This window comes from Nomascus leucogenys, chromosome 22a (assembly GCF_006542625.1).
Source record: "Nomascus leucogenys isolate Asia chromosome 22a, Asia_NLE_v1, whole genome shotgun sequence".
NCBI classification, from domain to species: Eukaryota; Metazoa; Chordata; class Mammalia; order Primates; family Hylobatidae; genus Nomascus; species Nomascus leucogenys.
In genome coordinates this window covers 94,457,212-94,480,349 of record NC_044402.1, presented here as the reverse complement: position 1 = coordinate 94,480,349, position 23,138 = coordinate 94,457,212, and the positions used below count along the sequence as shown (strand labels likewise).

The window sequence follows — 23,138 nt, the reverse complement described above, 5'->3', positions numbered from 1 at the left end:
ATGGCAGGACGTGAATTAATCTGTGTAGTGTAAACAATACTGTACTTTCATAACAATGAATTAAGAATCAAAATTAATTTGTAAGTTTACATATCCTAAGTAGTATAGAGTTTAAAAGCCAGCCACTCCACAAATATTTTAAGGCAGTCTTGTTGTCAGAGGTTCGGTTTTTCATTTCCCTTGCCCCACCTTTCCCAAAAATTATTTTCTTGAAGATTTTATTTTTGTTTTCACAGAACGTCTATGTGAAAATTTAGATTGAGTGAAACTCAGACAATTGAATGATTGTGCGTGTGTGTGTATGTGTGTGTTTATGTATCCTACGATAATTTTCATGCTATAGGCACAAGATAGTCGAAATATGAAATATATAATTTCATACTATACATGAAATATATAGACATATGGATATAGACATATATATATATCTTGATTGCTTCCAGTTCATAATGAAATCATATTTATATTTAGTCTTAAGTTTCATCCATAATTCTAATCATCATTATACAGTCTAGATATACTTCCAGAGAAAAATTTTAGTCTAGTCCCTATTGCTCACGCCTATGGAGAATTCTCTTTCAATCTTTTTAACTTTAAAGAAGATTTAAACTAATTGTCATTCACTATCTTTTGTACAATAAAATTAAAAGCATTATAACTAAACTAATATAATTAAAATTAAGCACAAATTTATTTAGATAACATGCAAGACCTTTCTAAGAAATTGATTATGAATATCAGTATTATTTGGCCAAACTTTCTTCTCTCCTCATAATTAAAAGGATAGAAAGTAAAAATTTGAATATCAAAGAATATTTCTTTTAAAATCACAATAATGTACATTCTTAATATGACATTTTTAAAAGGGAAACTTTTGTACTTAATGACAAGTGACTATTCCCTAAAAGAATATTTGTCACTTCCCAAAAATCCATTTGCTTATGATGAGAATAATTCTAGAAAATTTTCCGAATAAACACAAAAATAAAAAAAATACTTAATATTTAGGTAAAACATGAGAACAAACACTTTACAACAGCTCTTCACACTGAGGTAATTTATATTTTTCCTTGCCCCTTGAAAATTGGTTTTGTGACTTGCTTTGACTAATCAAATCTATCAGAAGTTCTGTTGTGTCACTTCTGAGCAAGAATTCACAGGGCCTCACAGCTTCCTTGCCATCCTCTTAGATCCATGTTATTAGATCCAGATATTCTTATTGAGAGAAAACATGGTAGAAGAGGGATGCATTTTGCCAACAATCAACAAATTACTCACCTGTGAGATGCATTAATTAAAGTGAGACCACAGTGAACTATCCGGTTTCAATGAAGCTACGGAAGGCTGCAGCAACGTGAGTATTGTAAAGCGAAACTACCAGAGGAAAACTATGGCTGAGCTCAGCCTGAAATATAGAATTCTAAGCATATTTAAGCATATATGTTTTTCTTCTAAGCTTCTAAGTACAGGTGTAGAAAATACTATAAAATATTATATAATTTTTCTTAAATTAAAATTTTTCCTAATCTCTTTCTCTTCCCTCTTCTATTCCTCCCTTCCTAGGTCTCATACAGACAAACACACAATAGAGAGACATAATCCTGGGTATGAACATTAGTCAATTTCAGTAACTACAAGTACTAATGTGAATAATCAGCATATAATCACACTCATATATTCTGAAATTACAAGTAAAATCACATTGACGGAGTGAGCACATTGACATGTTAATATACTCTAGACTAGTGTTACAATTTATATTTTTAATTTGATAGTCCCTGAGAAGCGTCCTCTGTACCACTGGCTTCTCAATTTACTTTGAGTAAAGCCTTTATCTACAAAAAGCCCCATTTAAAAGGCAAACAATATCATCTGCAAATATATGAACATAATGTTAAAATATTCATAGAATAATTTATACAAACAAAACATGTTTATTTAGAAAGGTCATGTTTCAAAGCAGACAATTGTCATGCAGACTATTGTTAATCAGACTGAAATGAGACATTGAATGTGAAAGTAAACTACTTTTGCAATTTGACCTGAGGATAACCTCAATTATAATTATTAATTTGGGTACCATTTATTCCCATTTCTAAAAACTAAGTGGATATAATACCTTTTCTCAAAGTAAGCAATAAATAAATAAATAAATAAATAAAGTACTTCCAAACAAATTAGATTAAATTCTTATATTTTAAATATATGTGCAGTAAATTAAAATACAACTTGTATTACATATCTAAAAAATTAAAGTATTAAAAATTTTCATCAATTGATAAATACATTTATTGTTACAAAACTATATGATATTTGGAACTCTGTCTTAAAAGTGCATTAGCCTATAACTTTATAAAATACTAACAAAAATAAAAACAAGATTAAGATATTAAATATTTATCTTAGTTATGTTAGAAAGAATAAATTCAAATGAAATCTTTCATATCAATTTCTTCCCATAAATAGATTTTTCATTTTTACAACTTTAGACTGAAGAAAAACTATAGTAACCAAGCAACAAGCAATAAAAAGCTGAAATATTTATATCTGCTTCTGCGTTATGTGCCAATTTACAGAAAATAATGCAAAAAATAGAAATGTTTTCAATTCCACGCTTCTTATTCAATAAATATTTGCTAGAGTGGATTACCGATTTTTCTCAAAACTCTTATAATTTTCCCAAGAACCGTCAAACACAGTCATATAGACTCATATAGACAATGCTAAACAAATCACATATGTGCCAATGGTTTTTTATAATTCTATATAGAATCATAGTTATTCATATTTAAGTTTGATGTCAATTTCTGTTATATTATTCTAAGCTTCTCCCAATTAATTTTTTGTATTTGCAGTTATAGAAAAATGCTTATAGTTCTAGAAGTTATAGAAAAAATGACAGCCACATATTTGGAGCAAAAGGGGTGCAGTTAACAAGCGACTTTTAAATTTTAAAATCTAAACCTTATTACTAAGTAGTTTATGCTTATATTCTAGGTAGATGCTAGTGCTTTTATGCTTTATGTATTAACCATATTTACTTAGTAAGAGATCTTTTTTAAAGAAACACCTTCATTAAATTTGAAATGAGTTGTGTCTAAATAGAAAAAAAAAATCAGCATAAGATTGGACATTCTTTTACTTTGTGCCGTATAAAAATGCAATGACTTCTGAGACATCTAGGGTGGTTTCTGTGCTTTATTTTGAGAAAGTATGGCCAAATCAAAGACACATTAACAGAAAACAATATTTGTATTCTGTATTTTCTCAAATTTTGATACATTTATTCATTCCATCAACTTTTACTGTTATTTGTGAGGTTCTAGAATAAGGAGATGAATGCAATAAATATGAGGGTGGGGCAAAGTGAACGAAATATTTTCTCTGTAGTTCTCTCATTTTGTCTCCTATCTAGGTATGTCTTCTGTAGCATCATTAGGACAAAATTTGCTGTGAATAGAATTATGGTCAGTGTACAAAGAAGAAGAAAAGATTAGCCCTACATTTGAGAGGTGAGAGAGTGGAGTGGAAAGCATTGGAGATACAAGAATCAAGGAGGAAATAAAGAATTTACTTTTCAGAAAGCAAGGGCATGATGGAGGCTTAAAATTAATACAATATTCTAGAAATGGTGATTCATCGAGGGTGATAATAGCTTAGAATATGTTAATCTATATGTAGAGGAGCTGAGAGTAGGAATTGTGAAAGAAAATTAATGAAATATCATATTACTGCATTATACAATATGAAAGATCCAGAAGATGGAATAAGTATGTCTGCTTAAGGCATGGGAACAAAGAGAAAGTTCATCAAAATCTTCCCCAAATTAATTGAGTTTTCTAGAGCCCATGTACACCACTTAGGGGTGTGAGTACTGGCTTGGAATTGCTACTGCCAATGTTGACACCATGTGTATCATTTGGATCCCAAGGACTGCCTGGCAGACCACTGCCTCTGCTGGCACCTGCCTAGAGGTATACACCTAGAGGTATAAGGATTGGCCAGCTCAAAGTTGCCATCAGCAGCAACCACGTATGCCACCTAGGGGCTGAAAGAGAAGCATGCCCAGCTCATTGCCATCATAATTTGTCGCCAAAGATGGGTTCAGCTGATGTCCCATTTCCAGCAAAACCTGACCACTGACTCCACTAATAACTACAGCTTAAGCTACTGAAGAACTCACAGAAACTACTGATGGTAATTACAGCCAGGGAAATTATGCAGAGACTATACCAGAATTAAAGGCAAAACATTCTACCCAACAAACACTATGGATACATCTTTCTGGAGAAAAAAATCTTTTCCTATGTAAGTTAATTCATAAAATTAAAAGAAATGACTGTTACACAATGCCCAGATATAAATGTATGGACACAAGAAACATGAAAAAGCAAGAAAACATGACACTTCAAAAGAACACAATAATTCTCCAGTAACAGACCCCCAAAAAGGAAATCTATAAAATGCCCACCAAAAGAATTCAAAATAATTATTAAAGAAACACAATGAGATATAAGCGAATACAAACAATACAAATAAGTTAGAAAAAAATTCATGATCTGTATTAGAAATTCAACAAAAAATGGATATCATAAAAAAGAAACCAAAATCTTGAAATGGGAGAATTTCATGAGTAAAATAACAATATACTTAAGACTTTAAACAGTAAACTAAATCAGTCAGAGAAAAGAATTTTTAAATTTAAAGGCAGGTTTTAGAAGTAACACAGTGAGACAAAAAAAATGGAGGAGGAGGAGGTGAAGAAGAAGAAGAAAAAGGAGGAGGAGGTAGAGGAGGAGGAGGAGGAAAGGAGGAGGAGAGGAGGAGGAGGAAGAAGAATAAAAAAGAATTTTTAAAAAGCTTTGAACATATGAGACACCATAATGTGATTACGTATTTGAATTTTTGGAGTTACAAAAGGAGAAGAAATTTTTTAAAAGACATAAATACCATATTTAAAAATAAAATAGGTGAAAACTTTTCAAATCTTGGAAAATACATATAAACATTGAGACAGAGAAAGATCAAATATCTCCAAATAGATACAAGACAATATTGTCATCTCCAAGGCATTTTATAGTCAAACAATCAAAAGAGAAACAAAAAAATAATTCTAAAAGAGGAAGAAAAAGTATTAAGTCATATATAAGGGAATTCTTAACACTAACAACAGATTTCTTGGCAAAAGCCTCACAGGTCAGAAAAGAATGGGATGATAGGGAGGCTGAGGCGGGCAGATCACGAGGTCAAGAAATCAAGATCATCCTGGCCAACATGGTGAAAGCTCATCTCTACTAAAAATACAAAATTTAGCTGGGCGTGGTGGTGCACGACCGTAGCTCCAGCTACTCAGGAGGTTGAGGCAGGAGAATCACTTCAATCTGGGAGGCAGAGGTTGCAGTGAGCCGAGATTTCACCACTGCACTCCAGCCTGGTGACAGAGCATGACACCATCTCAAAAAAAAAAAAAAAAAGAATGGGATGATATATTTAAAATGCTGACCGAAAAAATACTGCAGGTTAAGAATACTATACCCCACAAATGTATCTTTCAAAAATATAGGAGAAATACATTTTTTTTTTTTGAGACAGTCTTGCTCTTTCACCCATGAGGCTGGAATGCAGTGGATTGATCTCGGCGCACTGCAACCTCCACCTCCTAGGTTCAAGTGATTGCCCTGCCTTAGCCTCCCAAGTAGCTGGTGCTACAGGCTCCCGCTGCCATGCCCTGCTAATTTTTGTATTTTTAGTAGAGATGGGGTTTCACTATATTGGCCAGTTTGGTCCCGAACTCCTGATTTCAAGTGATCATCCTGCCTCAGCCTCCCTAAGTGCTGGGATTACAGGCATGAATCACAATGCCCTGCTGAAAAATACATGTTTTTTAAGACTAGCAAAAAAGGAGGGAATTCATTATCACTAGACTGGCCCTAAAATAAATGCTTACAAGAATCGTACATCTGGAAGCAAAGGAATGAAATCTACCATTGTTGAAATCCACTAAATTATAAAACACACTGACAGAGAATATACCTAAATTAGAATGAAAATGGACTGACAGGTTATCTTTACAAAAAAAAAAACACTGAAAAATAAAAGTAAGCACTAAAAGAAGAAGAAAGGAACAAGAGATAAACTACATAATCAGAATGCAATTAACAAAATGACAGTAGTAAGTCCTCGTGTATTAATAACAACCTTGAAATTACATAATTTGATATAGATATAGACTGGCTAAATGGATTAAAAGAGAAATCTAACTGTATGTTGCTGACAAGAAGTTTACTTTATGTATAAAGACAGAAATAGACTGAAATGAAACGGATGAAAAGAAAATATTCCACACAAACAGAAAACAGAAGCATGTAGAATGTTTATACCTATATTAGACAAAACACACTTTTGTCAAAAACATAAAAAGTGACATAAGGGTCATTATGTAATAACGGGCAAATCACATGTAATAACGGGCAAATGTAATAATGGGCAAAATCACCAAGACATTATAACAATTGTAAAGACACACACACACAGTCAACATTGGAAGATGTGTGTGTGTGTATGTATATATATGTGTGTGTATGTATACATATGTATGTGTATATATATATATATATATATATATATAGCAAATATTATTAGAATTAAAGGGAGAGATAGACACCAATACATTAATAGTTGGAACTTTCTACACCACACTTTCAGCATTGGACAGATTATTTAGAGAGAAAATAAGCAAAGAAATGTGAGACTAAATTTGCACTGTAGACTAAATGGACCTAACAGAAATTTATTTACTAAACCTTTTATCAAACAGTAGCAGAATACACAGCCTTCTCATCAGCACATGCAAATATTCTCTGGGAAAGACCATGTATTAGGCCACAAAACAAGTTTAAATATTTTTTTAAATTTAAATCATATCGAATATCTTTTTAGAACATAAAGAAATAAAACTACAAACCAATAATAAAGGGAACTTTGAAAATTTAACAAATACATGGAAATTAAAGAACATACTTTTAAATTACCTTTGCATTGACAAAGACAGTAAGAAAAAATGTAAAAGGAAATTGAAACAAGTAAAAATGGAATAAAACAAACAAAAACCCAAGTGACACAGCAAAACCAGGGATAAGAGGAAACTTCACAGCAATAAACATCTACAAAAAGGAGAAGGAATTTAAATAACAATCCTAATGATGCACCTCAAAGAAATAGAAAAGTAACAACAAATCAAACCCCAAATTAGTAAGACAGAAATAATAAAGATTAGAAAACAACTAGACAAAATTGAGACTAAATATTTATAAACAATCAATGAAATGAAAAATTATTTTTTCCAAAAGATAAACATAATTGATAAACTGCTTGCTATACTAGTCAAGAAAAAAAGAGATAAGACCTGAAAAAATAAAATCAGAGATAAAAATGAGACATTAGGAGGTGGAGCCAAGGTGGCCAAATAGGAACAGCTCTGGTCTACAGCTCCCAGCATGAGAGACGCAGAACACGGATGATTTCTGCATTTCCATCTGAGGTACTGGGTTCATCTCACTAGGGATTGCCAAACAGTGGGTGCAGGACAGTCGGTTTAGCACACCGTGCCTGAGTGGAGCCGAAGCAGGGCGAGGCATTGTCTCACTCAGGAAGCACAAGGGGTCAGGGAGTTCCCTTTCCTAGTCAAAGAAAGGGGTGACAGACGGCACCTGGAATATTGGGTCACTCCCATCCTAATACTGCACTTTTCCAACGGGCTTGGAAAACAGCACATCAGGAGATTGTGTCCCGCACCTGGCTTGGAGGGTCCTATGCCCACGGAGTCTCATTGATTGCTAGCACAGCAGTCTGAGGTCAAGCTGCAAGGCGACAGCCAGGCTGGGGGAGGGGTGCCCGCCATTGCCCAGGCTTGCTTAGGTAAACAAAGCAGCCAAGCAGCTCGAACTGGGTGGAGCCCAACACAGCTCAAGGAGGCCTGCCTGCCTCTGTAGGCTCCACCTCTGGTGGCAGGGCACAGACAAACAAAAAGTCAGCAGTAACCTCTGCAGACTTAAATGTCCCTGTCTGACAGCTTTGAAGAGAGTAGTGGTTCTCCCAGCACACAGCTGGAGATCTGAGAACGGACAGACTGCCTCCTAAAGTGGGTCCCTGATGCCTGAGCAGCCTAACTGGGAGGCACCCCCCAGTAGGGACAGACTGACACCTCACTCGGCCAGGTACTCCTCTGAGACAAAACTTCCAGAGGAGCAATGAGACAGCTGAATTTGCGGTTCATGAAAATCCGCTGTTCTGCAGCCACCACTGCTGACACCCAGGCAAACAGGGTCTGGAGTGGACCTCTAGCAAACTCCAATAGACCTGCAGCTGAGGGTCCTGTCTGTTAGAAGGAAAACTTACAAACAGAAAGGACATCCACACCAAAAACCCATCTGTACATCACCATCATCAAAGACCAAAAGGAGAAAAAAACTACAAAGATGGGGAGAAAACAGAGCAGAAAAACTGGAAACTCTAAAAAGCAGAGTGCCTCTCCTCCTCCAAAGGAACACAGTTCCTCACCAGCAAAGGAACAAAGCTGGACGGAGAATGACTTTGATGAGCTGAGAGAAAAAGTCTTCAGATGATCAAACTACTCTGAGCTACAGGAGGAAATTCAAACCCATGGCAAAGCAGTTAAAAACTTTGAAAAAAAAATTAGACAAATGTATAACTAAAATGACCAATGCAGAGAAGTGCTTAAAGGAGCTGATGGAGCTGAAAGCCAAGTTTCAAGAACTAAGTGAAGAATACAGAAGCCTCAGTAGCCTATGCGATCAATTGGAAGAAAGGGTATCAGTGATGGAAGATGAAATGAATGAAATGAAGCAAGAAGGGAAGTTTAGAGAAAAAAGAATAAAAAGAAATGAACAAAGCCTCCAAGAAATATGGGACTATGTGAAAAGACCAAACCTACGTCTGATTGGTGTACCTGAAAGTGATGGGGAGAATGGAACCAAGTTGGAAAACACTCTGCAGGATATTATCCAGGAGAACTTCCCCAATCTAGCAAGGCAGGCCAACATTCAGATTCAGGAAATACAGAGAACTCCACAAAGATACTCCTCGAGAAGAGCAACCCCATGACACATAATTGTCAGATTCACCAAAGTTGAAATGAAGGAAAAAATGTTAAGGGCAGCCAGAGACAAAGGTCAGGTTACCCACAAAGGGAAACCCGTCAGACTAACAGCTGATCTCTCGGCAGAAACTCTACAAGCCAGAAGAGAGTGGGGACCACTGTTTGACATTCTTAAAGAAAAGAATTTTCAACCCAGAATTTCATAACCAGCCAAAATAAGCTTCATAAGCGAAGGAGAAATAAAATACTTTACAGACAAGCAAATGCTGAGAGATTTTGTCACCACCATGCCTGCCCTACAAGAGATCCTGAAGGAAGCACTAAACATGGAAAGGAACAAATGGTACCAGCCACTGCAAAAACATGCCACATTGTAAAGACCATCAAGGCTAGGAAGAAACTGCATCAACTAACAAGCAAAATAACCAGCTAACATCATAATGACAGGATTAAATTCACACATAACAATATTAACTTTAAAGGTAAACAGGCTAAACGCTCCAATTAAAAGACACAGACTGGCAAATTGGATAAGGGGTCAAGACCCATCAGTGTGCTGTATTCAGGAAACCCATCTCACATGCAGAGACACACATAGACTCAAAATAAAGGGATGGAGGAAGATCTACCAAGCAAATGGAAAACTAAAAAAGGCAGAGGTTGCAATTCTAGTCTCTGATAAAATAGACTGTAGACCAACAAAGATTAAAAGAGACAAAGAAGGCCATTACATAATGGTAAAGGGATCAATTCAACAAGAAGAGCTAACCATTCTAAATATATATGCACCCAATACAGGAGCACCCAGATTGATAAAGCAAGTACTGAGTGACCTACAAAGAGACTTAGACTTCCACACAATAATAATAGGAGATTTTAACACCCCACCATCAACATTAGACAGATCAAGGAGACAAAAAAGTTAACAAGGATATCCAGGCATTGAACTCAGCTCTGGACAAAGCAGACCTAATAGACATCTATAGAACTCTCCACCCCAACTCAACAGAATATACATTTTTTTCAGCACCACACCACACGTATTCAAAAATTGACCACATAGTTGGAAGTAAAGCTCTCCTCAGAAAATGTAAAAGAACATAAATTATAACAAACTGTCTCTCAGACCACAGTGCAATCAAACTAGAACTCAGGATTAAGAAACTCACTCAAAACCGCTCAACTACATGGAAACTGAACAACCTGCTCCTGAATGACTATTGGGTAAATAACGAAATGAAGGCAGAAATAAACATGTTCTTTGAAACCAATGAGAACAAAGACACAACATACCAGAATCTCTGGGACACATTCAAAGCAGTGTGTAGAGGGAAATTTATAGCACTAAATGCCCACAAGAGAAAGCAGGAAAGATCCAAAATTGACACCCTAACATCCCAATTAAGAGAACTAGAAAAGCAAGAGCAAACACATTCAAAAGCTAGCAGAAGGCAAGAAATAACTACAATCAGAGCAGAACTGAAGGAAATAGAGACACAAAAAACCTTTCAAAAAATTAATGAATCCAGGAGCTGGTTTTTTGAAAAGATCAACAAAATTGATAGACTGCTAGCAAGAATAATAAAGAAGAAAAGAGAGAAGAATCAAATAGATGCAATAAAAAATGATGAAGTGGATATCACCACTGATCCCACAGAAATACAATCTACTATCAGAGAATACTACAAACACTTCTACGCTAATAAACTAGAAAATCTAGAAGAAATGGATAAATTTCTCGACAAATACACCCTCCCAAGACTAAACCAGGAAGAAGTCGAATCTCTGAATAGACCAATAACAGGCTCTGAAATTGTGGCAATAATCAATAGCTTACCAACCAAAAAGGGTCCAGGACCAGATGGATTCACAGCTGAATTCTACCAGAGGTACAAGGAGGAACTGGTACCATTCCTTCTGAAACTATTCCAATCAATAGAAAAAGAGGGAATCCTCCCTAACTCATTTTATGAGGCCAGCATCATCCTGATACCAAAGCCTGGCAGAGACACAACCAAAAAAGAGAATTTCAGACCAATATCCTTGATGAACACTGATGCAAAAATCCTCAATAAAATACTGGCAAACCGAATCCTGCAGCACATCAAAAAGCTGCTCCATCATGATCAAGTGGGCTTCATTCCTGGGATGCAAGGCTGATTCAACATACACAAATCAATAAATGTAATCCAGCATATAAACAGAACCAAAGACAAAAAACACATGATTATCTCAATAGATGTAGAAAAGGCCTTTGACAAAATTCAACAACCCTTCATGCTAAAAACTCTCAACAAATTAGGTATTGATGGGACGTATCTCAAAATAATAAGAATTATCTATGACAAGCCCACAGCCAATATCATACTGAATGGGCAAAAACTGGAAGCATTCCCTTTGAAAACTGGCACAAGACAGGGATGCCCTCTCTCACCACTCCTATTCAACATCGTGTTGGAAGTTCTGGCCAGGGCAATCAGGCAGGAGAAGGAAATAAAGGGTATTCAATTAGGAAAATTAGGAAAAATTCAAATTGTCCCTGTTTGCAGATGACATGATTGTATATCTAGAAAACTCCATTGTCTCAGACCAAAATCTCCTCAAGCTGATAAGCAAATTTAGCAAAGTCTCAGGATACAAAATCAGTGTACAAAAATCAGAAGCGTTCTTGTACACCAATCACAGACAAACAGAGAGCCAAATCATGAGTGAACTCCCATTCACAATTGCTTCAAAGAGAATAAAATACCTAGGAATCCAACTTACAAGAGATGTGAAGGACCTCTTCAAGGAGAACTACAAACCACTGCTCAATGAAATAAAAGAGGATACAAACAAATGGAAGAACATTCCATGCTCATGGGTTGGAAGAATCAATATCACGAAAATGGCCATACTGCCCAAGGTAATTTATAGATTCAATGCCATCCCCATCGAGCTACCAATGACTTTCTTCACAGAATTGGAAAAAACTACTTTAAACTTCATATGGAACCAAAAAAGAGCCAAGTCACATCACCAAGTCAATCCTAAGCCAAAAGAACAAAGCTGGAGGCATCATGCTACCTGACTTCAAACTATACTACAAGGCTACAGTGACCAAAACAGCATGGTACTGGTACCAAAACAGAGCCATAGATCAATGGAACAGAACAGAGCCCTCAGGAATAATGCCACATATCTACAACTATCTGATCTTTGACAAACCTGACAAAAACAAGCAATGGGATAAGGATTCCCTATTTAATAAATGGTGCTGGGAAAACTGGCTAGCCATATGTATAAAGCTGAAACTGGATCCCTTCCTTACACCTTATACAAAAATTAATTCAAGATGGATTAAAGACTTACATGTTAGACCTAAAACCATAAAAACCCTAGAAGAAAACCTAGGCAATACCATTCAGGACATAGGCATGGGCAAGGACTTCATGTCTAAAACATCAAAACCAATGGCAACAAAAGCCAAAATTGACAAATGGAATCTCATTAAACTAAAGAGCTTCTGCATAGCAAAAGAAACTACCATCAGAGTGAACAGGCAACCTACAAAATGGGAGAAAATTTTTACAACCTACTCATCTGACAAAGGGCTAATAATCAGAATCTACAATGAACTCAAACAAATTTACAAGAAAAAAACAAACAACCTCATCAAAAAGTGGGCAAAGGACATCAACAGACACTTCTCAAAAGAAGACATTTATGCAGCCAAAAAACACATGAAAAAATGCTCATCATCACTGGCCATCAGAGAAATGCAAATCAAAACCACAATGAGATAGCATCTCACACCAGTTAGAATGGGGATCATTAAAAAGTCAGGAAACAACAGGTGCTGGAGAGGATGTGGAGAAATAGGAACACTTTTACACTGTTGGTGGGACTGTAAACTAGTTCAACCATTGTGGAAGTCAGTGTGGCAATTTCTCAGGGATGTATAACTTGAAATACCATTTGACCCAGCCATCCCATTACTGGGTATATACCCAAAGGACTATAAATCATGTTGTTATAAAGACACATGCATACGTATGTTTATTGTGGCACTATTCACAATAGCAAAGAGTTGGAACCAACCCAAATGTCCAACAACGATAGCCTGAATTAAGAAAATGTGGCACATATACACCATGGAATACTACGCAGACATAAAAAACGATGAGTTCATGTCCTTTGTAGGGACATGGATGAAACTGGAAACCATCATTCTCAGTAAACTATTGCAAGGACAAAAAACCAAACACCACATGTTCTCACTCATAGGTGGGAACTGAATAATGAGAGCTCGTGGACCCAGGAAGGAGAACATCACACTCCGAGGACTGTTGTGGTGTGGGGGGAGGGGGGAGGGACAGCATTAGGAGATATACCTAATGCTAAATGACGAGTTAATGGGTGTAGCACACCAACATGGCACATGGATACATATGTAACAAACCTGCACATTGTGCACATGTACCCTAAAACTTAAAGTATAATAATAATAATAATAATAATAATAAATGAGATATTACATCTGATATCATGGAAACATAAAGGATCATTAGAATTTATTATGAACAATCATATGACAACAAATTGGAAACCTAGAGGAAATGGATAAATTCGTGGACACATACACCCTACCAAAATTGAACTAGGATGGAATAGAAAACTTGAACAGGCCAATAGTGACTATGAAATTGAATCAGCAATAAAAGTCTTCCAAAAAAAGAAATGCCCAAGACCCCGTGGCTTTACTGCTACATGGAATTCTTCCAGACTTCTAAAGAAAAGCTAATTACAATTCTCAAATTATTCCAAAAATTAGAAGAGGAGAGAATTCTGACTACCTCATTCTATGAGGCCAGCACTACCCTAATACCAAAACTAGATAGGGATACAACAAGAAAGGAAACTACAAGTAAATAAACCTGATGAATGTAAATGAAACAATCCTCAACATTATAGTAGCAAGTCAAATCCAACAACATATTAAGAAGATAACACATCATGATTAAGTCAGATTTATCCCAGGGATGCAAACATCGTTCAAAACATGCAAATTATTTTATTTTATTTTCTAGAGAATTAAATCGTTTATTGTTTACACATGATAACAGATGATACAAAAGCTTCATTCTCATCTATAATTTTATCTGGTACCATCATTCAATTTAGATATATTGCATAAGATGTGGCCACAATCATTTTTAAAACCAGTAATTCCATGATTTTGCTTGGGTGGCTTGAGTGATCCCTTTTAATGGTGAACTTCGGATCCTAACGGTAACTATCATTCAACAACACCAAGGTTTCTGAAGAAAATGGCTTCTCCACCAAGCAGAGTGTATATAAATTCCAATTAGAACTTGGCATTACTCTGAAGGAATTCTAACTTCACACTGTTGGGGAAATTTACCAAGATGGCTTCAGAGTAGACTAACTTAACACAGCACATTAAAAAAAAAAAAAAAAAGACACATTTATTCAGCATCATGATCAGACTATTACATTTAGCAATCAACAGCATGGGTGTAAAAAAAAAAAAATCTACATTAAAACCTTTTGTTGGAATGCTTTATATTTCCACAGAACAGAAACTAAAATAACCTGTTATACAACTCATCACAAATACAGTCCTCTAGTTTTTTGCCCATACACATGAGTATTTGTCTAAAACATTTTTTTTTTTTTCCTTTGGTAGCAGCTACGCCCTGCCACCGCTGTGTTTGGCTGAGTTCACAAATCTTTTGTTACCTGTAGCTTCCCTGTCACTTATCTAACCCTTCTCTTCTGCTAAGATTTGTTTCCTGGCAGTAATTAAAGTCTTCTGCCACTGCCATAGCTACTACTGCTACTGGAAACACCATAGTCACCTTGGTTTCATGGTTTGTCAAAGGATTGGCCTCCATGACCATAGAGGCCAGAACTTCTACCTCCAAAGATTCCTCCCTTCGTGGGCCCAAAATTTGAAGATCTATTGTTGTAATTGCCAAATATATTGTAGCTTCTACCACCTCCAAAATTGCTTCCATCATTACCAAATCCATTATCACCATCCCCATTGCCACCATATCCACCACCACCACAGCTGCCACCAAAGCCACCAAGAACACTGAAGTTTCCTCCATAACCAAAGTTGTCATTCCCACTGAAACCAACTCCATGACCACTATCAAAGTTTCCAGAACTACTTGGACCACTTTGGCTGGATGAAGCACTAGCTGTCTCTTGCTTTGACAGGGCTTTCCTAACTTCATAGCTGTGGCCATTCCCAGTAATGGTATGGTCGTCAAAGTTTACAAGGGCAAAGCCCCTTTTCTTGCCACTGTCTTGGTCAGTAATGATTTCAATCCCTTCAAATTTTTCCATACAGTTCAAAAATACTATCTTAAGTGATGTTCTTCAGTGTCTTCTTTAATGCCACCAACAAATATCTTTTACACAGTTAAGTGGGCACCTGATCTTTGATAATCTTCTCTTGAGATAGGTCTCTTTGGTTCCACAACTCTTCCATCCACCTTGTGTGGCCTTGTACTCATGGCTGCATCCACCTCTTCTGCAGTAGCATATGCGACAAACCCAAAGCCCCTGAAGCACTTGGTGTTTGGATCTCTTATTACCACAGAGTCCGTGAGCACTCCCCATTGCTCAAAATGGCTCTTCAGGCTCTCATCAGTTGTTTCAAAGCTCAACCATCCAATGAAGAGATTCCTTAGCTGTTCGGGCTATTTAGGAGATTTAGACATAATGGCAAGGGGAAGAGAGACTTTAACAATGCTTCCTCGGTGGCCTCCACAGGCAGAAGGAAGTAAACGATGAACATATCTACACCACGTGCAAATTAATAAATGTGATACATCACAGTAACACTAAGTGTTTAAATCATAAGACTTAAAATTATAAAACTTCTAGGCAAAAACAGGGGAAATGCTTTAGGTCACTTGTCTAACCAAAGATTTTATGACTGGGACTTCAAAATCACAGGGAAAATGCCTCTACAAAAATAGATAAGTGGGCTATTATTAAACTAAAAAGCTCTGGACAGCAAAGAAAACAGTAAACAGAGTGAAGAAACAATCTTTAGATTGAGAGAAAAAGCTATTAATCTGACGGGACTAATACTAAGAATTCAGAAGAAAAAAAAATCTCAAAGAACTCAACAGCAAAAGAATAAATAAACCCATCAAAAATTGGGCAAAGAATCTGAGTAGACTTTTCTCAAAATAAGACATACAAGACATACAAATATCTAACATGTATATTAAAAAATGCTCAACATTACTAATCATCATGGAAATGCAAATTCAAATGGCAATGAGTTATCATCTCACCTCAGTTAGAATGGCTATTATCAAAGAAATAAAAAATAAATGCTGGAAAGGACCGGGAGAAAAGGGAACTATTACACATTGTTGGTGGGAATGTAAATTAGTTTAGCCATTATGGAAAGAAGTGTGACAATTTTTCATAAAACTAAAAAAAAAAAAGACCTACAATAGGATCAAGCAATCTCATTTGATGGTATTTATTCAAAGGAAAAGAAATCAGCATATCAAATAGATAGCTGTGCCCCACTTGTTTATTGCAGCACTATTCACAATAACCAAGATATGGAATCAACCTAACTGTCCATCAACAACAGAATGAATAAAGCAAATGTGGTATATATACACCATGGAATTCTATCTATCATAAAAAAAAATAAAATCCTGTCATTGGCAGGTACATGGATGGAACTGGAGGTCATTTTGTTAAATAAAATAAGCTAGGCACAGAAAGACAAATATGACAAGCTCTCACTCACCTGTGGGCACTATAAAAGTTGATTTCATGAAAGTAGAGAGTAGAGTGATAGATGCCAGAGGCCAGGAAGGGTGGGCATGGGGCTGAAAACAGGTTGGTTAATGGGCACAAACATATAATTAGATAGAAGGAATAAGTTCTAGTTTTTGACAGCACTATAGGATAACTATAGTTAACAGTAATTAATTGTATATTTCAAAATACCTGGAAAAGAATATTTGGAATGTTTCCATCATGAAGAAATGACAAATGATTGGATGATGAATATAATACCCTGTTGTGATCATTTTGCATTGTATGCATGTATCAAAAATCATCTGTACCCATAAATATGTATCAGGTATTAATACATGTTATTATGTGTTAATAAAAAATACTGAAATTTGAAATGCATTATGAAATAATATTTTTACATGGACATAAGAAATATAGTGTTTAATTTTTGTATAATAAAATTGGAGTTGCTGAGAGATGTAAATTTAAAAATTTATAAATTAATTATATCAAAATTATATTATTATGCTACATTTTTAAAAAGGCCTCAAGATGGTAAAGGAATGAGGGAACTATTGTAAAAATTTGTAACTCAATGTGTGGACATTCTTACGCTGGTTTAGTAAGCAGAGACACTAGAAATAGTGTCATTTTGAGATTTGTTATTGTGGTACACATAGTTTTTCAGTAGTACTGAGGCAAGGAGATATTTTTTGTGTGGTTTATTAAAAAATTAAAACAATGCCAGTCAGTAGGCTTATACTCAAAGAAAATGCTAGGTCTTATTTTAAAGAGTTTCAGTTACATTTATGCATTTAAAAGTATGCAGCCAAAAGACACATGAAAAAATGCTCATCATCACTGGTCATCAGAGAAATGCAAATCAAAACCACAATGAGATACCATCTCACACCAGTTAGAATGGCCATCATTAAAAAGTCAGGAAACAACAGGTGCTGGAGAGGATGTGGAGAAATAGGAACACTTTTACACTGTTGGTGGGACTGTAAACTAGTTCAACCATTGTGGAAGTCAGTGTGGCGATTCCTCAGGGATCTAGAACTAGAAATACCATTGGACCCAGCCATCCCATTACTGGGTATATACCCAAAGGATTATAAATCATGTTGCTATAAAGACACATGCACACGTATGTTTATTGCGGCACTATTCACAATAGCAAAGACTTGGAACCAACCCAAATGTCCAACAACGATAGACTGGATTAAGAAAATGTGGCATATGTACACCATGGAATACTATGCAGCCATAAAACATGATGAGTTCATGTCCTTTGTAGGGACATGGATGAAGCTGGAAACCATCATTCTCAGTAAACTATCGCAAGGACAAAAAACCAAACACCACATGTTCTCACTCATAGGTGGGAATTGAACAATGAGAACACACGGACACAGGAAAGGGAACATCACACACTGGGGCCTGTTGTGGGGTGGGGGAAGGGGGAAGGGACAGCATTTGGAGATATAACTAATGTTAAATGACGAGTTAATGGGTGCAGCACACCGTTGGTCTGTAACAAACCTGCACATTGTGTACATGTACCCTAAAACTTAAAAGTATAATAAAATGAATAAATACAATTAAAAAAAGCTACAAATTAAAATATTTAAGCCATTTTCTTTATTATTAATCCTTGCCATAATTTGATTTCTTATTTAACAAACTAATCTCTAGTCCTGATGGCATAGAGCTTTTACTCTGTCTTGTTCTTTTCTATATCACTTCTAAATGATGGACCTTTACCAGCTCTGGACTCTGTATGGTGTGTTCTAGACCAACAGTACCTCAAATTCAAATGCCTTAACTAAGACTAATTGTCTTTCCTGATTCTTTAAACAAGGCAACCAATACATAACTGCTTTTCAGTAAAATTAGTTGAATAAAATACTTTAAATTTTCCACGAAGGCTTTTACTCAGTTGCACTACAGTAAGCCAGCAAATTTACAGTTCATGATTTGTTTTTGGTGAATGCTGATTATATCCAGGGTCTTATCCTTGTGAAAGCTTCCCTTCCCATTATGTTTAAGGTCAGTTACTCAGCAATCTTTGACTTTAGCATAGTAAATAAAGTACGGATTGTGACATTTATGTCTTAGTGGATTTTTTTTTTGTTTGTATGTTTGTTTGCTTTATTTTTAAAGAGAGAATCCTTTCTAAGAAATAAAAAAAGGAGTGGAAGTAGTTGATAGACTAGGAAACATTTTAATTTATTTTTATTTCTGTAATAAAATTTGAACGTACAAAGAAAGCTGTAGCAAAACACTTTAACAGACTTCATAAGTCTACAGAAAATACCAAATTAGTGGATAGCATTTGAACAAAGTGCAGGGATAATAAAAACAGACCAGGAAATTAGGTATGTTCTAATATCATGTGGTTTTCATGAATCAAACTAGGGCTACATATAATAGGTATTTGAAGAGGTCTGCTGATAAAAAAAAAAGGTACATACGTTTGATATATAAGTGATGAGCCTGGAGAGTGTTTACATTTTAAGGGATCTCAATTATTATTTATTCTAAATCCATTATTTGTCCATTAAGGACACAGGTTCAGAGATGATAAGCTATTTGCTCAAGTAAAAAAGCTACTTAATAGCTTTGTCATTACAGGTGCTAAGACATGAAACCAAACATCTAATTCCCAAGTTTAAGAAATATCGTGGTATCTAATGCTACAGAGAAATTTTGTGAGGCCTTTTTTTCAAAGAAAGAGCTAATAATACATTACATGCACAAAAACAACAAGCCCCTTTAGCATTTTGTAGGTATTTCCTTTCTTAGATATAAAATAAAGGAGCTGTGGCACAGACCCTTTAACCTAATAACATATATAAATGTAATGTTCAGGTGAGTATTAAAACCCTTCAGGACCACTTTGAAAAAGAGAAAAGTAACCTTGAATTTCAAGAAAGTAAAAAAATATTAAATATACTCACTTGCACAGCTATTTTTCAAGGTGGATTGGCTTGATAAAAATTATGACCTCTTTCTGTGCCTTATTTTATTTTCCAGACCTAAAAACATTGCCAGTGCCTGAGGCGTAAGTCAGAGTGAACCTCTATTATCACTCCAGAGACTTGGCATTTTCCTCATTAGGCTCCATAGTATCTGACTGAGTGACCTTGTTTGGTGAGAAGACACAGATGGAGTCTGTCAGTAAATCTTGTTAATGTAACAAGTATTCCCACTGTTAGATGAGTGTTGAGCCTGATACTGGCATTTCTTCCCTTAGTAAACAACCCATATTCCCTTTCCGGCATGGGTCTCTTCTTTCATGCCATCAGGTTTTTCAGCATTAGCTTGCTCTAAGGATTATCTAAAAGGATGTCTCTTGCTGTGAAGGTGAGATGCTCTCTCTTTCTGAATAGCAAACTCTTGCTGGCTTTTGAAAGATGTAAAGATGACATTAAATGTGGAAAACATAAACCTAAGCCAAATACACTGTCACCATCCTAAAAAGTCCTGTAAGTGTTTCACCTAAAGGTAGTAAGATTTATTATCAGGTAACCACTTCTGTAATTTGTCATTTCTCCCTGTTATCCTGTTTTGCAATATAAAAGACGAAGCTTTAAGAAAGGAAACATTCTCAATTTGAGGAAGAAAGATTGAGTTTCAGTGCAGGTAAATATAAGTGTTCAGTGGCGACGTCAGACTGTATCATGTACTTGGAAAAAGGCATTTAATCTCTAACAATTTCAATATCCTTATCCATAAAATTGGTAAATAATTATTAAAAATAACCTTTCAGATCTAGTGAGGGGATCAAATAAGATTGGGATTAGCTTGTAAAACTATACATATGTTTACTTATAAGTATAAAATATAAAATAAAAGCAATCAGAAATGCACAGCCAGGAGCAAAGTTTAAATCTTAGTGGACACTTAATATGTACAAATTTTAATTTTAATTAAAAATGAACAATTTTTGCAATTTAAAATTAGAAGATATCTGCAAAATATAGTAGGCCATAATGATATAAAAATAATAACTCATTTACAAAGGGCCTTAGTTATACTTTTATTAAAAATGTTCAACTTTTTATTTTTATTTTAAATAACTTAATAATTATAAATCAAAGCAAAAACAATGGTTCCATAACTTTTCAATGTTTCTAGTCCCTCATACTAAATTAAAAGTACTACACTAAGTAAGTACTGAGTGTCACCAGGGGCTCTGCTTGTAGAAGAGCTTTGTAGGAAAAATAAGCTTTCCTTTAGTACCTATAATGCTCAGATACTGAGGTCAAAAGAATTATAAACTCGGAAGATTCAAAAGCTCTTGACCATATTCTAGTAATAAGATACAAAATAACTCAAAGATTGTAATCAACTATTATGATAAGTGATGGAGCTATCTCCTAATATGCATAATATAAAATCTCAGAAGTGAGAACACTAATCAGATGGCAACAGACGGGGGGATTTTAGCTGGGCTTCTAGGAAGTTTTTAGTTATACTGAAGTTTAGAATTAGAGATAAATACAGAAAATGCATGCCAGTCAACGAAATGGCATGTCTAAGAGCTCTGATCTATGCATGGGAAAAATGAAAACTGTTGTTGTTCACAACAACAAGCTAGAGGCTAACAGAGATTATTTATGAATGCATTCTAAAGTAAGGAGTGTAAGTTTTACCAGAAAATCAGTAGATTTTAGCAGAGGAGATTGATACAATTTAATCTCAGTGGAGAATCTGTCCAAGAAATAATATAATTACCATTTTATTGATCCAAACACAAATGTCCAACAAAACTTTCTTTTTCTTTTTTTTTGGGTGGGGGGGCCAGTGTCTCGCTCTGTCGCCCAGGTTGGAGTGCAGTGGCGCGATCTCGGCTCACTGCAAGCTCTGCCTCCCAGGTTCATGCCATTTTCCTGCCTCAGCCTCCCGAGTAGCTGGGACTATAGACGCCCGCCACCACGCCTGGCTAATCAACAAAACTAACTTTTTATTCAAGGTCAAATGGTGATCCAAACCATATATCCAATGTAATTTGTATGTAATAACTCCAAGAAAATAACTTGGAGTTATTTTGTATCTTATTACTAGAATATGGTCAAGAACTTTTGAATCTTCCGAGTTTATAATTCTTCTTTTGACCTCAGTATCTGAGCATTATAGGTACTAAAGGAAAGCATTACAAATAGATTTATAGTAAAATGTTGGGAAAAGATATATTATGCAAACAGTAATGATAAAAGAGCTCGGACTGCTGCACAAATATACAATTTAGACTTTCTAATCAAACGTTATTATAACTAAAGAGAAACATTTTATAATGATATAAGTACAAACTATCAGAAAGATATAATTATAAACATATAGACATCCAATAATAGAGCCCAAAGTTACATGAAGAAGAAATTGAAAGACTCAAAGGGAGAGACAATTTGACAGTTATAGCTGTAGACTTCAGATCTCCACTTTCCACAATATATTAGAACAATAAAGCAGTAGTTCAGACAGAATATAGAAAAATTGTACAATACTAGAAATCAGTTAGACCTAACAAATTTGCAAGGAACACACCACCAATTAACAGTAGAATACGTATTCTTCTCAAACACACATAGAATATTCTCCATGATAAACCATACACTAGTCCATAAGGCAAGCCTCCATAAATTTTAGAGGACTGAGATAATACAAGTATATTATCTGACCACAATGGAATAAAATTAAAAATCTAAAACACAAGTCAAGTTGGGAAAATAATCCTTTTTTTGAGACAGAGTCTTGCTGTGTCACCCAGGCTGGAGTGCAGTGGCATGATCTCGGCTCACTGCACACTCTGCCTCCTGGGTTCACGCCATTCTCCTGCCTCAGCCTGCCCAGCAGCTGGGACTACAGGAGCACGCTGCCACACCTAGCTAATTTTTTTGTATTTTTAGTAGAGACGGGTTTTCACCGTGTTAGCCAGGATGTTCTCGATCTCCTGACCTCATGATCCTCCCGCCTTGGCCTCCCAAAGTGCTGGGATTACAGGCGTGAGCCACCATGCCCAGCAATAATCCTCTTAAAAACAATGAATTAATGACGAACTCACACAAGGAAAATTTAAAAATATTTATAAATATATAAAAATAAACAAATATTTTAACAATACATGTATAATGTAGCTAAATCAACTCCTGGAGAGAAATTTACAGCTACAATCACCTATATTTGAAAGAAAGACGAAATCTCAAATTAATATACTCACCATTCACCA

The 23,138-nt window shown here is 35.5% G+C and overlaps 1 pseudogene; it reads right to left on the bottom strand.

The window, feature by feature from the left end:
• Positions 1–14,923: 14,923 nt before the first annotated feature.
• Positions 14,924–15,852, bottom strand: LOC100579410 (annotated as a pseudogene).
• Between the last annotated feature and the right edge of the window lie 7,286 nt (positions 15,853–23,138).